Source organism: Dermacentor variabilis, chromosome 9 (assembly GCF_050947875.1).
Source record: "Dermacentor variabilis isolate Ectoservices chromosome 9, ASM5094787v1, whole genome shotgun sequence".
Taxonomy (NCBI): domain Eukaryota; kingdom Metazoa; phylum Arthropoda; class Arachnida; order Ixodida; family Ixodidae; genus Dermacentor; species Dermacentor variabilis.
In genome coordinates, this window is record NC_134576.1 from 60,504,744 (window position 1) to 60,523,765 (window position 19,022).

Here is a 19,022-nt window from a genome sequence, read left to right on the forward strand (position 1 = left end):
GTCAATCGAATAAGCTTCGTTTATGGAATTGATGAAACACGTGAAATATGCTTTCAGCAACAGACTATGTGGCTAGCATCTTGTCGAATAGAGGAAGTCATATATACCACAACGACGCGTATATTTGCTTAAAGATCAAGCAAATCGCTTAAATTAACAAGCATTGATTTGCTGAGGAAGAGTCGTGGCATCTGATTGGACTAGTAGAAGCGTTTACATGCAACATCAAAACTTCTAGAGCCTTTATTTTCGCACGCGCAGCGTTCCCAAGTTCAGCACAATGCGTTGGCGGGCTAGTTGGGGCGAATCTATAATTACTTTGTTTAGCGCAAAACAACGGACACAAGAAAGACGACAGGACAAGGTGCCTAAATTGTCCTGTTCTGTCGACTTTCTTTTGTCCGTTGTTTTGCGCTAAACAAAGCAATTATCGTTCCCAACCTATCGCGCCAAAGATGTGCAGTATTCATTCACCGTATACGCGATTTAAGTTACCGCAACTGGCTTGCCTAGTGTACTCAGGTGAGATATTAAATATGGGGTCTGAAAAGACGTACAGTTCAAACTCGATTTAACGAAGTGATGACCACGCTCGAATTATTTCGTTAAATCGGGAAGTTCGGAAAATCGAGTATAAGAGTTTTGGTCCTTAGAAATCTAAAATTGTAACGTAGCGTCACCCGAAAAGTACCACGGCATCTTATTCGCCGCTAACCCACGCTTGCGCTTGCAAAACGTCCGCGAGGGGAGCCAAATACCACCGACCCTAGCGCCATCCGGTACGGAAGAACGCTAGCGACTGCCGAGTCCGTTGTTCCGTGCATAGGCGCGGCGTGGAACCTCGTCACAATGAAGCTAGGGCCGTGACTAGGGTGCTTCTATCTTTTAACGCGATGGCGTTAGAGAGCGCGCTCAAAGAAAAATCCACCTGCGTCAAGATTAGAAAGAAATGACAGCTTTCTTTTACTGATTTATTTCTGCAAAAGCTTCGTGATATCGGGTGTAATGCAGGGCAGTTTCGTTAATTAGGGTTGGCAAGATTGACCCTTATGGTTGTTGGCGGGGAACGGAAATTTCTTCATTAGATTGAGAACTTCGTAAAATCGGGTTTCGCTAGATCGAGCTTTCACTGTAATTTGTGTAGAGTAATTTGTGGATACAAAAGAAACGACCCCACGAAAGGCTGCAGTGACGTTTCACTTCGTAAACGCAGGTTACGCGCAAGCGTGTGAATCCTGCGAACATAAACAGAGAGAGAGTGTGATCGTGAAGAGGAAGAGGCGCTATTTTCTGCCGCATAAACAGAGAGAATCGCGGCATCGAAGCACAAACGGAAAGGGCGCGAGCGCAGCGATTCTCTTCTCCCCCTCCAGGCGCCTTCCTTCTACGGCCCTCGCGTTCCTCGAGGCTTCAAACGTAATCTCGCCGATATCACAGACTCTGCGCTTACGCGCGATAATTTCTAAAACCCGAAGAAGACAGTATGAGAATATCCTCGAACAGAAAGTTACTAAGTACTGTCGGGTATGTGTCAGGACACTGGCCAGCGTATTCCAAAAGCGCTTCTGTTCAGGCTGAATATGCTCACCGATGGCGGACACCACGTCGGTGACAGCCGTGCGAGCGCGACCGCATGCGTTTCACACGCTTCCTCTTCTTGCCAGAGACCTTGCGGGGGCCGCGAGAGACGCACACACCGGACGAAACGCGGTACTTGGGTTTCTCGCAGAGACAAATGCCGTCCTCGCACTGTGCTTTGCCCAGGCACGGTGAGGTCACGTTGCATTCCGCGCCCACGTAGCCAGGCGATGGAGGAAGAGCAGCCGGTGACACTGCGGCTGAAGGTAGAGGCTTTAGGTTTTTGGGCGCAGTACCGAAAACATAAATGAAACTGGGGCTGTGGAGACAAGTAAAATACTGATGGAAGATTATTGACGTAGAGGAATGGGTAACACGCAACTGAGGAAACTTTCTACAATTGCTAGTTTAGCGTAGATCATAACGCTACCAAATAACTCGCAGTTTCGTCTGAAAGGCGTAGCATCGATTGCGATAGCAATACAAAGTAACGATAGTAGTTTTATTGGCCGTGTAATCCTGGTAAAGCTTCGCTAAACTAAAACAACAAGCATAGTGTTAACGTTAACAGGCAAACCTGAAAGCGTCTCGCACGACAACCGCGGACACTCGCTATCGAAACGCTGGCGTGAGGGAGCGTGGCAGTAGCAGCAGCGAGCGAAGTGGCCTTCGTGCTGCACACTGCTACAGAGCAAACTGAGCGGCGAGAACGCGACTGGGCCCTCGACGCACCTAGACTCTGTCCCCAACACAGATCGCTTTCAAGGTACGGACCGCGTGACCACGCGCGGCCGCGCAACACACAGTTGCTGCCAGTGTACAATGCTGCCCTCTGCTCCCCCCCCACCCCGACGTCTCGCGCCCCATGGAAGACGGCGCGCTGCCTCACCGCTTCTCTTTCTTGCGTGCACGAGATTGAGCCACGAACGTCGGCTCCCATCGCACGCTTTCACTCGCACATAGAGCATACGGCGCGCAACCTGCCGTGGTTCCTTAGTGGCTATGGTGTTGGGCTGCTAGGCGCGAGGTCGCCGCATCGAATCCTGGACACGGCGGCCGCATTTCGCTGGCGAAATGTGAAAACACCCGTGTACTTAGATTTGCGCGCACGTTAAAGAACACAAGGTGGTACAAATTTCTGGAATCTCCCACTATGCAGTGTCTCCTAATCAGATCGTGGTTCTGGCACGTATTACCGCATAATTTAATTATTTAATACTGAGCGCGGTGACAGTTCTCTCGCCTTTGGACTTTATGCGGAACATCACTGCGAGGCCTGCGAAGACGGCAAACAAGCGCTTGGAGTGCCAATATAGTCGAATGTAGGTTACACGAAAGCATATAGGTCTTATACCCCTTTCTTTTGTGTGTGTGTGTGTGTGTGTGTGTGTGTGTGTGTGTGTGTGTGTGTGTGTGTGTGTGTGTGTGTGTGTGTGTGTGTGTGTGTGTGTGTGTGTGTGCATTGCACGTAGAACGTTTAAAAATGTTTTGATTGTGTGGAAATGTAGCGGTTTTTTTCAAGAGTCACTTTTTCATTTTGTATGTTTTATATGTCGGTCTTTTTTCGATTTGTATAAAGCGTAACGTGATACTAGGACGGATGCTAAGGCACTGTAAGGAAATGCACAGTCTTTAATATTTCAAGCAATTCGGTAATGTACTATTCACACTATTCATTTCCCCTTCTTCTCCTTCTTCCTCTTCTGTAATCTCCTAGGCACGCCAAGCCCACGCCTTCTCGTGGGCTTCTTCAGCTGGTGCCCGGCGCCTGGCGACGACTTCGGGATCGGTCGACTCGCGCTCGGCTTGCAGCCGCTTGCGTCGCTGCTCCGTCCTTCTCGGCCGGTGCTGGCCTTTCGATCACGAGACAAACCCGCTACGTCCGTAGCGCAGACAAAATCCGTAGCAACTGCCAAAGGAGGTCCACCCAGCGCGCCTTCGCCTGCCTCCTCATCCACGACTCTTTGCCTCCTTTCTCCTTCCCCGCTTGGGTCGATGCCATGCAGACTTTCTTCTAGGTGATACTACTCCGTACTCTCCGCGGTGCGTGATTCCTTTCTCCACCTCCAGGCGCCTTCCTCCTCCGGCGCTCGCTTCCCTCGTGGCGACACCCATAATCTCGCCGATATCACAGACGGGGCACGTACGCTTGCATGTACGAAACTTTAAAGCGTCACTAAAGAAAAATTTTACATTGAACGAGATAAAAAGTTCATGCTTTTGTTGTTATGAATTTGTCATTCGTAAAGTGAACAAATCCTTTGTAAGGGCGAAAATAGCGAAATTGAAAACTCTGAGTGGCGCGACCTCTTGCGGAAGATGCCACCTCTAATATGACGTCACTACTAGCTGAGTCACAGAGCCGCACAGCATAGAGGACCGTCCAAATTTCGCCAACTAATCCGTTTTCGCGCGGATGGTTACAATTCAGGACCAGCAGCGCGAACTTCGACGGCACTTTTGTGCGCGACAAACTTATGTGTTGACGCACAGAAAACGATGATTGACTCCTAGAAAGGTTTTCTACCGTTCTATACCCTACCGAAATAATATACCTTTCCGATTTATTCTGTAAGAAAGAATATACCGGAGAAACTAAACGATCAATGAACGCCAGATTAGACGGACATCGCGTGCAAACAGCTAAAAAACTTCCCAAAGCCATCGCCGAGCATTTCAACCGGCCAGGTCATAACTTTGTTGAACTTAAACTGTACATCTTACAGCCAAATTTCCGTTCGGAACGAGAAAGAAAATACAGAGAACCATACGTTATCCTTAAGTTCAATGCATTGCATGCAATAGGCATAAATGTTTTAAACGGAGCTTTAGAATCTATTCGCTATGCTAAATTGCAAGCTCTAGGCAACAACACATAATTTGCTTGCTTAGTAGTTTCTCCCCTTTTATTTAATTATTTATTCCATTTCAGTACTTCCTTTTATAATTTTTTTCACGAGTACCGATTTCTGCCGCTCCTTCTATTATCTGCTTCAGAGACACGATAGCCCACGACCACCAGCGAAGCAGGTAATAGAGGGGGGCGTTGCACGCCATTCTCACGCCGGCTTAAACACCGCCGTATCGCCGGCCTTGTGCAAAGCACCCCTTTATTCTCAATTCTGCACCCTCGCCGTTAACACACCTCTGCTGGTTGCGGCACCCTCCCGCTTTACCCGCTCTCCCCTTTAGAAGAACTCTACATATACATACTGGGGCGAGGAAAGCATATGTCGTCTTGAAAAAGACAAGTCTACTTGTCGAAACCTTGGCTCCCGCTTTCATCTTGTTCTCATTTTGCGAAACTTGGTACTTTAGTCTTTTTTAAACAGTTCTAAGCACTTTCGGGCCCATGCATATTGAAATTGAAGTAGAGCGGTTAGGAACTAATGCATGCGTAGCAGAAATAGAAGAACCATAGTGCCCCTTTCGGTATATCCGCTCCGAAACCCTTCAAAAGATGCGTGAACCTTTCATTTAGAATCGTCCCGTGCTCTTTCATGCGCAGCATGCTGTAAATTCAACTGAAACCCCAAAGTACTTCGTACTAAACTTCAAGGCCACTTATTTTCAAAGTGGCGCTTGTGTTACGATTTCCGCTATTCAAACATGGCTCCACCACAGTTCGGTTTCAATTTTGCAAGTCCAACATGTGTCCTAGGGTAAACTTTTGAAAGCTTAACTACTGAATCTTTTCAATTTTTACTTGAACACGTTGATTTCTTATGCAGGCAATTTCAGCCTATTCCAGGAATGCACCCACGAATTGGAAGAGTGCTGTCACGCTGATTAAAAAATATGCTTGACCTAGTAGGTATACAAACCTATTAACCTATGAATTTGCTAATGAGAAGTTGTTGGTAAACAGGAATATAATATGCATTTTCTTGTTTGCAGCGGTGTTCTAACTCGAGTTGGCTGCCTGTAGATTAACTTATCTCGTTTCAGTGATATTTTGGCGCATATAGCAATGCGTCTTCAGCACGCACTAGTAACCTTTCGGTGCCCTCCATTTATTTACTTTCGGAACATTACCACCGTATTGGGGACAGATATAGTACGAAACGGCAGTAGGCGGCGTAATTTTCAAGAACCTTTTCTTACATATTTGGCATTATGAAGTGTTACCGTCACGAAACATCCCGCGTAGAGAAATTCAAAACGACGCGAAACGCGTAGCGGGTGAATTGAACGAGCTTAATTCATATTGAATAAAATCACTAAAATATTAAATAGACGCACACAATAGAAGATTGGGGCAGTTTGGTATTTTACTTTCCCTGTGTTTAAGTCCTCATCGCGATGGAATGAATAGTATGACTATTTAGTCCTTTTAAAATGTCACAGGAAGCAACAACCAACTGCTTGATGCTGAAGGGAGCGGACAGACCTTGCAATCCATGACACTAAGAAAGGCAAGTCTTCATCTTTCATTCATCGTTTTGCGGATTAATTTCAGATATTTTAGAGAAAGGCACCACTAAATGCAGGCTTATGCAGTTATTAAGGAAAAAGACAGCTTGTAGAGGCACTGCAACTGCCATCCATATTTCTCCCTAACAATCGGACACAACATAAGCAACTTACGTGATGTCTCCTCTTCTTGCAGTTTCCCCACTTTTTCAGTAGCCGCTGTAGTTTTGACATCCACTAAAGTAAGGAGAACAATATATCAATAATTGAACAGCGAGTCGTAATTACATCGTCACCTCACTTGTAAGATTCCAAAAAGAAAATGTGGCGAATGATATGTTACAAAAGCGAACCAAGTTAGGTGGAATAAGTATTGTGGTGGGGGATGGTGGCGGTCGTAGTAGTAATAGTAGTAATGAACGTAGTTCAAATAATGAACATAGACTCAAGTGCATTTCGTAACAGCGGGAGGGGCCCTTAGTCCAGGGTTCCTGTAGCTTTGGCTGCCGAGTGGGCATTGGTTCACCAGCTGTCGCTGGTCTTGTAGGCAAGAGCTCAGCTGCGCGCCCATCCATTAGGACTGGCGGGGGTCGGGGATGGTAGGAACCGCGGGATCTTTCCGACAACTACAGGTATACGGAGCTATAAATTACCGTATTCGCCACGTATTTGTACATTGTGTTATTATCCGCCGTGGTTGATTAGTGGCTGTGATGCTGGGCTGCTAAGCCCAAGATAGCGGGATCAAATCCCGGCCACCGCATTTCAATGGGGGTGAAATCGCGAAAACACCCGCGTATTTAGATTTGGGTGCAAGTTAAGGAACTCCAGGGGATGTAAATTATTCCGGAGTCCCTCACTACGGCATGCCTCCTAATGGGATCGTTGTTCTGGCACGTAAAATCCCACAATTCAATTTTATTTTTTTGCGTTGTATTATTGGATTGTTTGAGTTACTACTGGTGTAGTAAGCTTAGGTGTCTGTACGTGTCTGTGTATAGTCCCCACCAGACGGGAGCCTCCTCTCATGGTTAGCTTACTATGTGAGGGGTTAGCCTTTCCTTCTAATCGGTAGTATTGCGTTATTTCTGCGCATTGCGTGAGCGGGTGGCAGATATTCATCCCCGTCGCCTGTGTGCCATGTACCGGTGCTTCGAGGGTGCTCGCTCCAGCTATAGCGTGGGCTCGTTTATTACCGGGCACAGACTCATTGCACGGAGTCCATACTATCCTGACTTGATGCAGTTTATCTCGATATGACGTCAGTAGTCGGCGCGCCGTCCGTGATGCGCATCCGTCCTTTCTGCAGGGCATGCCCCTTGGGAGTCAGTGAATATGATAGTGTTTGGATCGCTGCGGATGGCAGCAAGGGCAATGGCAGACTGTTCTGTTCTGCTTATACCGAGCTGGATGTTCTTATCGATGCTGTGACGATGGCATTCCTCGCTTTACGTATGACGCTGACAGGTGACGCCCCGTGTCACTCCTATTCTGCCGCGTCCGTGTATCTGACAGCACAGTGGTTGGCGAACATTCTGGCGTGGGAGTGGGGTCAATGATGGGATTAAATCCCTCAGAAGAGCAGTGGGAGGCTATTCTGCTCAGCGATGATCCTAACCGTCAGCACTCGCTGGTGGCGAGGGCCAGCGCAGCAGCAATAGCCAGTGGACTACCAGACTAGGCGGCCAACCCACGTGTTCTACGAATATTCAGCAAATAAAGATGTTCTCAATCAATGGCGTGGGATTTTGGCCAGGCCTTCCACCTTCCTTCATAGAGTTCGGAGCGCCTGTTCTTCCGTATCAGGGCTACCTGCAATGTACCGATTCTGTTCACCGACTCTGTTCACCAATTGCCACCGGTAGTGATTCCTGCATGGCGCTGTTCCAGTTCAATGTCCATGAGTACCCTAGCTCTTGCAGCCGGCGTAGTCCTGTGGCTGACTTGAGCAGCAGCTGTTGCTGGATAAATAAGTGAGCTTTGAGAAGTTCGCATGTGGTGGTGGTGGTGCTTCCAATGGCATACGGTTTTCCTGTGGACGAGTTTGTCAGTATTCAGCGCTATTTGGTACGCCCTTCTTAACAGCACGTTGTTTCTTCTCTATTCCCGATGGTCTCATCGTACAATACGGGATGAAGTGCGTGATCCGGCTGACGATTAATGCCTGAACCAGTCGTTGCGCATGTTTCTGCATCAGCCCGTGGTGTCTCTTGGAGAATCTGCTGATAATACGAAGTACTTGCGCTATCGCTCTTTTATGCATTGAAGGACAAACGTAACTGGAACGCCCATGTATTTCGCCTTACACTTTGGGAAATACCTTGAAACTGGTGCCCTCCGGGAAATTCTTTTAAAGTGGGTACGTCTTGCAAACTCAACCACTACGAATCATAAATTACAATATCTGTCGTAAAGTAATTGTTTATGCAGTTAATTAGCGACTTTCTTTATTATTGCTAATGAGTGTCTAGACTTCTTACGTTAGTAACGCCTTTCTCTACGAATAGTCCAACTCAAGCAGAAGTATTATGACATCTGCCACAGGCGATTTTTAAGTATTCCGCAAACCTTAAACATGAGGAACCAGCATATTAACTTAATGCTTAAGGGGGTGGACCAGCCTTCCAAGTCATGACAATAAGAATGCCAAAACTTCGCTTTCCGTTCAATGTGTTGCGGATTCGTGGTAAAGGTTTTAGTGTAAGGCATCAATAAATGCAGACTTAAGTTACTGAGCAAAAAAAAAAGAAATATAGGTTTTCCAGGCACCGCTACCATCATCCAAACTTCTCCATAATTATCGGACGTGTTATACGCAACTTACGTGCGATTTCCTTCCTCGGCAGTTTATCCGCTTTTTCAGTGTCGGCTGTGGTTCTGGCTCCTGCGATAATTATAGGAACATTGAATTAATTGTTAAATTGCCAACCGCACTTGCGAAGTCACTTCATTTGTAAAGTTGGAAAAATATGTGGTGAATCATAAATCATGAAAGCTAATTGATTTCGATGAAGAAGAGAATGACGTGATAAATTTATCGGAAAACAGTGTGCCTTGTTTCGACATGCTGGTCTAGCCGAGATTTGATGAGTGCTCGAACACTTCTTTCCTTGAAGTAGCTTTTCAAAGCGCTTTAGTTGCCCCATTGTTTCGCTCTTACTGTTACTTTTGAAACAGAAAACCCGGAAGGTCTGCCTGACCGATTTTTCGCTCCTCACAGGGACATTGAAGTTCTTATTGGCAAAGCTCCTAACTTCAGAGAGACTTTGGTTCTCGTGACTGAATTATAGCGAACACCTGTTGTAAGCTCCCAACACCCTGAGCATGATTAGCTCGAGGTCGTCGGTTGGAACCCGGCAGAGGTGGCCGCGTTCTGATGCGGCGAAATACTAAAATACTATTGTATTGTGCAGTGGATGCACGACACACGTCCTGCATCATAATTTGATCATTGTTATGGCTCCCAAAACAAAATCAAAATTTGATTTTATGAGGTCCCAGCCTCTCCATACATTAAGTTACTGAAGCCGAACTCTTACGCCGTGCTACGTCACAGTCGCCATACTACAAATATTGCCCGTATAAGAATCCAGTGCGTCGGCTATTTATATATGACTGATCGTGCATTCCAACGTAATCGCTGGTGCTGGCGTGCATTCCAATACGTATACACCACTATTCGCGTTGTGCAAGTAGTCTGGTTAGACATGATTCTTTCGCTATAGAATTGGCTACAGCGTGCGAAAATTTCCGGAGTCATGTGCCGGGCCACAGCATTGTAACATCTGTAAGTCGGTGAAAAACGGTCACCGGAAGAAGACACATAAACAATCTACGAACATCAATATTAGGTGCTGAATAAAAATTGAGTTGATCTTATTTTACATACCTGGTCTATGCAATATAATTCGCTATAACCGGGCAGGATTCATCACTGTGCACATGTCCAGCTGCACGCGTGTATCGCCAAAAGCAATTTCACGACAATTATTTTTCTTAGTTTTCGGAAGACAATTTAACAACGCAAGTATTCAGTCGATTTCTAAACACTGCTGAGTCTTAGGTAATGAAACAACTTTATATTTTGCTCGATCCCGCGTACACTTACTTGGATACCTTTTTTCTTGTGGGTTACATCGTGGCTTGGGGTCTCAACAAATGGGTGACGAACGAACGTGATAGGTGCCATTTTATAGCTTGTAATTTATATTCCCTGCACGATGGCTACAGACACATTGAAATATTGTTTTCAATGTGTTTAGCTTGCTTTGAGAACTCCCCGCGATTTCTTGTGACTCTCTAGCAGTTTTGCAGCGCCGATCTTCAAGACATAGCCGCGTAGCACAGTGGTAAAAACCACACGGCGGTATGGTACCACTTTATCCCCGTGCGATGGTAGCATTTTACTTCTGGTACCGCATGGCGACGCCTTGCTAAGGAGAGTGTTCTCGCAATCTTCCCTCGTGACAGCTGTAGTTTTGAGACGGTATCGTTTCAGACCCATATACGCTACACGAAGCCATGAATTGATCCCTCGAGGAAGGGACACTCGAAGTACCGGTTGGGCCCGCGTATAGGTAAGGCACGGTGGGAACGGGCACGCCACCCAAAACACGTATTGTGCCCAACACAGTGTCACAAATACCTACTTCTCGAAGCGTGCTAAACGCATTCGTGGATAGCAACCTGAAGTTGATTCGTTATAATTATTTCAATTGTGCAAATGGCTGTAAACAGGCGTCGCTGTAAAGAGAGGGCACACAAGTTAGCAGCACACGCATCAAGCCCAAGACGACGTGAAGTGGCCGCACGCCCAATTTTGCTCCGAGGAGAAAAAATGCGAAGGAGTCAAGTTTTCCAGGATGCGATTGAAACAAATTACGCTGACGTTATATTTCTTTTTTTTTCTTCTTCATTTTTTATGTCAGTACGTAATGTATCAATAGATCACACAGCTCGACTTGCTCTTTATAAACACGGAACGCATCACTGGCGCACTCTTTCTAAAATGTTTATAGCAAGAACAAGTGTTTTTCAACAGAGGGTAATAATAATTAGACACATTTCTAGGGTAGTTCCATGGTCATTAATGAGCCCTAGCGTCTAATACCGCCGGTACATTGCTGGCTAAAGGTCTTGGTTGTCGCTGTGGTTAGCGAACTTTTCGTAACATCTCAGGTGGCATGTGGAATGAGTTCGAAGATGAAAGCATCGAAGCGGCGTGGCCTACCGATTCATTGTTTTTTTCATGATTGTAGTGCAAAGTAGGAAAAACTGTGACCTTGAATTGGAAGCAACTGCAACCCACTCTTCTTCAGGTGATAAATTTTACCACATTTGCGAGATACAACCACTTCGCAACGGTTCTATCCTGCAATCCATTATACTACAACGCATTATACTAAACCTTCGGCTTAGGTGGCTTCACAAGAAATAATTTCGTCGGCTGTCATTGCATTATTGTAATAAACCACACACAACTTTATGAATTCTTCGCCTGCGCTGTATGATTAAGTGCATAAACCTCATGTGTTTTACATTTCAATGATGTCAGCTGTAGAAAGAAGCTTGTTTGGTCCCAAGAAAGTAATGGCGCAACACATGCAAGTGAATTTACTAACGTAACTCTGCAATCTCCCCCGTTATTCGTTAAAACAAAACAAGCAATGTGGAGATGCCACGCACTGTAGGAGTCGTCGTATGCGACATTTTGGTGAGCCGGCAAGAGGAAAACGTGTATCACAATAAAAGAAGCGGACTAGATTTAGACCAGTCAAACGCTTCTCGCAAGACCATCCTCTGCCCTGGCGGCGATACGCGACAAAGCACCATCACTACGACACCAGCAACGCCACTAGAAACGTTCACTAAACGTAGCGTGCCCATCGCAATCAGCTGTGCCCGCTTAGCTTTATAATTGGGGTCCCACCAGTATGATCGCGAATAAATGACGGCGGGAGTTCCTCGGCTTCTTCTTGAGACGTAAAACTATTTCATTGTTAGCTAACAGCGAGCAAGCTGTCCACTTCTGTAATCGCGTGCTCGTGACGTTGGCTCGCGCTTGCCGGATCGGGCCTCGACGGAGCAGAGCTTGCGAGAGGGAACACCTGCTGCTGAGCTATCGCGCCAGGTGTTGCGTGAGGGGAGAGGGCACCATTGCCACGCCACGTCACCCTCGCTCTCGGATTCCTGTATTATTCTCGCGTTGCTTAACCACGCAAACTCTCAAGGCGCTCGCTTGCCCGCAAGGATTTCATAATTCGAAGGACTGCTCAGCAGCGTTTAACTGGACATTAATGGTATAGTATTCACAACTCGCAAGAAGTGCTTAGGTGTCCTCGGATTTCTCTCTCGCATGTGTACCTGTGGTTTTCAGTGAACATAGAAAATCGCGCTCCAATCCACGTAGTTCAGGTGGTTGGCCAGGGAAGCTCTGGTATCACCTGATCCGATAGACCAATGTGACGTAGCCTTGAACAGGCTCCTGCCGAGCCCAAACACGATGCCCTTGTGCATATTGACATTGCAGCTCCTCTCCTTGCTCATCGCATTCGCACTACTCCTGAGACGTCCTAACCGTTCGTGGCTTGCTTTGGGCAGGTACCGCTGCGTCCTGTCGCCGCTTAACGTGTTTCCGCTGCTCTTCGGGAGTACTAACTGTGCGTGGCCTTTCCATACCGCTATGACAACACAAACGAAATCAGATGATAGGCGCGGTCTTTTACATATGAAAGTATAGCGACGTCATTCACTGGTTCGTATGCTACAGCTGCCGCTTCCCGGCAACTGCAGTTGTGAAACCGTAATCTTTACCGGGAAATGCTTGCGGCGAACGCTATCCGCCGAGGCGAACATTCTGGCTCTTTTGCTTTCTGTCCCCCCGCACGGCTGGCGCGGCCAACGCCGCGCACGCGCAGAGGCGAGCGCCATCTCGGGGTGCAGCAAGAAACCCAGCCGCTCACGGTGCACCCGCCTTCCGCTGTCATTGGCTGAGTTTTTGGAGACAAAGACGAAGAAATCATGTGATCCTAGTCCTATACATAGCTTGGCTGTAAAACAAAATACATCTGTAGCCTAATGCCAAGAATATCGTGCTGTTGTGCTTGGGTGCCCGGTTTCGGAACCCGCCATTGATTACATGATTCCTCTTTTTTTTTCAGTGACAACGTGTACACGGCAAGACAACCAGCGATGGCACGCCAAGCTTCAGGGAAGTGTTCAAAGAAAACTTCCAGTTTAAGAAATTAAAAATAAAAATACTTACGCAGACGAGGAGAAGAGGAGGCTACAAAAGTAACCAGGTGTGTTAAACGTGAATTTACGACATTCGCAAACTTAGTACATAAATATTAATACATAAGAGCAGCCACATACATCCCTATACCTTCAGTTTCATGCACATGAATAGGGCCGTGTTATTTATTCTTTGGTTAGGTATGCATTGTCTAGGGCGAAGGGGCATAAGGCAGATTCGAGTGCCTATAAGAGCCCCGCCACCTACCCGTTTATTGGTGAGAGTTGGAAAGCACCGAGCATAGGACATAATGAATGTAGGGCCGAGGACTTCAGGAAAAGTAAATAACAAAGAAATTGTCAACTCAACATACATGAAACACAACTTATATTTAGTGACCGAATTTACATAGACAGGCAAGGACTATGTAAACTGCGTTCATGTGAATGGAATAGGAGGGCTGCGTCACGTACGTGATGCACATAATAGACAGTTTTAGTTACACGTACGTAGAGGCTTCACGTACGCAAACGTGAAAAGCCTACGTACCTTACGTGCACGCCATCTGAAACGCTTTTAGCTACACGTACGCGACGCACGCCAAGAGGGACCCCGTAGCTACATCTATCGGGAAATGTGAACACGGCGGTAGTCAATTCAATCCTGTCGCCGTGTTTCGATGCAAGCCGTCTGCGCGCGCGCGGCCCGCTATCGCTTGTTCGTGATCTCGCGGAACTCCCGCGCGAAGCTGTCTACGTGCGCAAGAAACGCACACAAAGAATTGAATCTCACGTACGTCCGTGAGACGCGCGCGCGCACCCACTACGTTCTACGCATGCGCACTGCTGACACGTATGAGCCCTACGTATGCAAAGCCTGTACGTACGTATAACTAAAACTGTCTATTATACGTTTTACACAGTGCAGCAAAGCCTCGTGTACGTAATGAAGAAGTCAGTTGGCGCACGCGCGCGTGAAAACTACGCAGGGAATCACCGCGCAACGACTCACCGGCTTGCAGGCTCTTTTCTGCATGCATGAATTACGTTAAATGTATTTGGAATATTGCATACATAAGGCATGCAACAGAGAGCGAGCAGAAATAAGATCAAGCACCGCCCGCATTCCAAAACGAAACATTGTCGTCATGTGTTAGGAGCGCGGTGCGAAGAAATGAAAAAAAAAGGTTTGGTACAAAAATTTAATTTAATTATGGGGTTTTACGTGCCAAAACCACTTTCTGATTATGAGGCACGCCGTAGTGGAGGACTCCGGAAATTTAGACCACCTGGGGTTCTTTAACGTGCACCTAAATCTAAGTACACGGGTGTTTTCGCATTTCGCCCCCATCGAAATGCGGCCGCCGTGGCCGGGATTCGATCCCGCGACCTCGTGCTCAGCAGCCTAACACCATAGCCACTGAGCAACCACGGCGGGTAGTACAAAAATCGTACACCAGACTGTAGGGACGCATTGTAAAGAGAAGTTGCCTACACACAAGACCTGCATGTGTTAACGCTTTCACCACAAGCGCCCCCAAGTCACAAATGTAGTGCAATGAATACATTATTTGCGCACCTTCCAACAGCGCGCTGCCCAAGCCCCTAAAGGAGGGGCTTTATTGCTTACTTTAAAATGAAGACGTTCGTAATAATCATGATTCGACTTACAGCTTTCCAAAAATTTTGTGGTGGCGTCAACCGGCACTTCACCACCATTCGGCACTCGTCAACCACCACAATACGGAACCACCTGATAAAGTAGCAAGGATATATAGGCGCACGCTCGCGGAACATCCTAGCCTCCGAGTATAGTCTGCTGAGCTGTTCCAACGAATACGGTGCAACCCCTGCTGTCTATTAGCACATCTATTGTTTACTGCCGCTTAATTAAAGCAATATGAGCGCGATAATGCGTGCGTGCATTCACGTTTGCGTTAGAAGTGGATAAGTAGTAGGGGCGGGCGGTACGGAGCTTGCCCGAATAGCCTAACACATGATGCTCGGACAACAGTGCGCTCTGTGAGCATGCGCCTGCCGTCGCTACTTTCGTAGTGGCACCCCGCGATAACGGCACTGATAGCAGTGTCTATCTATGTCGATCGACGCTTCAGTGAGGCTGTTAACCTCTTGGAGAGCTGTACCGCGACTCCGGGCATTACGTGCCTAATTTCCTGGTCGCGCTACCTTCGTTTCCTGCTAAGCATGGAACAGAGCTGTATAATATGCCAGACGCTTCTTGATCGGCACGGAGAATATGTTTTCAACGAATTCAAGTCAACTACCGGCGTACCCCGTCCAATGAAACAAGAGGATTGCGATACGGCCGGCACGACTCCATTCTGTAACCCAACCCGGCCAGGCCCACGCAAGAACGCGCAGCCCATACAAGATGTCCTAGCTACGCGAGGGAACTGGTACGCTATGCATTAGCTATTCTTTCTTACGTTAGGATTAAGCTTTCCATACTTTAAGGCAAGAGTATAGCAGAGCTTTTCTAAACAGAAAAGCGCCGAACTGATTTCAATGGAATGTATTCGATCTAAAGTTTAAAGCTTTCATTCTAAGGGCTGAGTATATTTTCGGCTTAGGTAATGAAATCATTCCTATAAGATAATGTCTGAACTACACTTATGCCAACAAGAATTCTTTTTTGTCCATTGCAGGAACTGTATCCCAATAAGCATATATTGTAGTCCTTACCGTATAACGAATAATTTTCGATTAAACATACAATCTGAGCAGATAGCGTACCTATGTAAACTATGCAAGCCATCAATGGAAAGAACTACAAGGCTCGAATACTGACAGAAATACAAACGCATGACGAAAGCTACAATATAAGAGATCTTATTGTTTATTTATTAGTATTAAACTTTTATCATTCTCGATGTAAATTCAGAAACAGCAGCGAAGGTGATATAGTAAAGTTGTACAATTACATATGAGGAAATGAAATTAGCTATCAAGAATAAAAAGCTGTCTGACATAGTTGATAGAAACTAAATGCCGCTGGATCTCCTGTTGTTTATATTGTGTGTGCGTGTGATAGCAAGACCGGAACCGAAAAATCCAAATTGTTGGGCACTTCAACGTACGGAACAGGGAGAATATGTAGGGCACCACGCAGAGAAGCACAATAATGGCGAGCAGGACACCGACCAGCCGTGGCGACGAGCTGCAATTTGAAACAAGCAGAGAGAGAGATAGTTACACAAAGAACAAACGCGGAACATCGTTGGATCAGAATGGACGCTATAGTAAAGCACTAACTCACTCTCATACTGCGCGATCATTGTTGAACTATTATATACTTGCTCTTTTGGACAAAGAGAACTCGATCACAACTGGGCGTAGTGAAAGCAAGACTACGTTCAAACGATGCGACCAAACGAGGGTCTCGGTAACGACAATGTGATGTCACAAATTTCGAGCTATTAAATGGATCAGGGTCCCCTTTTATACAGAAAAGCCCGCAGATGTGAGGTTGGATATATGCTGACTTTTCAGAGCAATGTTTTCTTTCTTGTGGAAGCTTGCTACTTGCACTTTGCCGATACTGCCAACTGGCGACACACGTCGCACGACGGGAAGCTCGTGAAGAAACGTTGAAACGGCGTCAGCCGCTTTCCTTCGTCAATGCATTTTTTACGAAGCACATAGATGTTGACGTAGATAACACTGACCTATTGGCAATTCTTGAGGTGCAACCTACCTAACAAGCATAATTGCACGTTTACTTCTAGAGTCCCTAAGAGGTTCGTTAAAATGTCTTTAACGGAACGTTGACTCACTTAGAAAGCAAGGGTGTATGTGTTGGAAGTTACAAAAGAACATTAAAATATTTTATGACGCCAATTGATTCTGGGGAAACCGCCAAATAGCCAAGTTTTATTTTACGGGGCCAGTGGCACAAGATTACGCTACGCGTGCGTAACACTAGCAAGCTTGCAAATATGTGGCATTGGACACACCACTGCCACCCGCCGTGGTTGCTCAGTGGCTATGGTGTTGGGCTGCTGAGCACGAGGTCGCGGGATCGAATCCCGGCCACGGCGGCCGCATTTCGATGGGGGCGAAATGCGAAAACACCCGTGTGCTTAGATTTAGGTGCACGTTAAAGAACCCCAGGTGGTCAAAATTTCCGGAGTCCTCCACTACGGCGTGCCTCATAATCAGAAAGTGGTTTTGGCACGTAAAACCCCAAATATTATTATTACACACCACTGCCAAAGTACCCATGTAAATGGTGCCAAAGTACCATTGCCACCATTGCCAATGTAACCATTGAAAGTGAAACATCTTTCGTTGTCTATCGAAGCATTATTGTAGCACAAAGCTCTAAACACTGCAAGCGTACAAATAAACGTAAGCAAAGAAAACTAAGGAAGAAATGTGCGGGAAATATAGAAGGGAGGAATATATAGTTTAAATAAAACAACAATGGAAAGGAAGAAATTTTTTTTTTACAAAGGAAAGGAAAGCAGACTAACACGAGCAACGCGGGTCTGTCCATAGATCAACAAACTTGACTTTCCCGAACGTCCATTCCTTCTACCGTTCGTCAGAACGAGGAGAAAGCACCATTAGGCACTTGCATCATCCACTGTACTTTTCGTTCTAATGAGCGGCCTGCAATGTCGCTGCCGGAATTCCGCTTCACGGTGCGTGCACACTGGAATGGTACCGACAAAGCTTTTAACGCGTGAAGAAACTGTGTCGTACCCTGGCGGCCGTACCTATAAAAACATGCTCACGATCGCGGCGAACGCTGGAATGTCTCCCCCCCCCCCTCCCCCACGTTCCCCTATTCTACCCCAGAGTACAATGTATTAGCGAGTACGCGTAACGCTAGCGTCGGTTGAAACCTGCGTGCTCGTCGACATGACAGCATACGTTGCAGAGGAAGGCCGGCGCATTCCAGCTCACCGGCAATCGCCTGCACGGCACAGAATGCGGTGCCGCCGGAAGAAATTGTCACAGAACTTTGTACTCCGATAGAGCCGCCATAGTACGAACTAAATTTTTACCAAAAGCGTTGGTGCTCAAGAGTTCTACGTGGCAATGTAGCGTGCCGCAGTAAAGTTTCTTTTGCTCTTGCCCTATACATTTTTTTTATTGTATCCGTATTTATTCGAATCTAGGCAAGCCTTGATTCTAGGCCAACCCCCGAAATTCGGAAGGTGAGAAATTCAGTGGTGATATAGCAGAAATTGCGTGAGAAATGAGTGAGAGCCTTACGTGACATCTCTTTCAAGTTCCGGAACTGTGATTTCAACCGCGTTCACTCACTCCTGGTTTATATATATATCGACTGAATACTTCAATGAGCCAAACGTACTTAAAAGGATGAGAGGCACAAATTATTCGTTTTTTTGGGTTTTTGTGTCAAACAGTTTCAATCGGCCCACCGACCGAAACTGTTAACAAACAAGTCGAAGAAAATCACGCAGTTGTGCCTCTCATTCTTCAATACACATACAACGCGCGGCCGGCTTACCACACTTGACGCACATGCACTTTTTTCTACTCTGGCACTTCGAGTGCCAGCGCCTTAAGATGAATAAATAAATGTTTCCTCTAACCTAAGCTGAACCAGAAAAACAGAAAGGCATTCGACCGTGAATACAGGAAGCAGCGTTATCGAGCTGTTGCACTTTCGGAGTTCCCTCACTTTTAAACCGGCGGAAATTTGATATACTATGCCGCCGCGACACAGTTCTCTACGTAAGCAAAGTAGGCATGTCGTCATCCCCACAGTTGTCTTAGCGAAATAATTGATTGATTGATTGATTGAT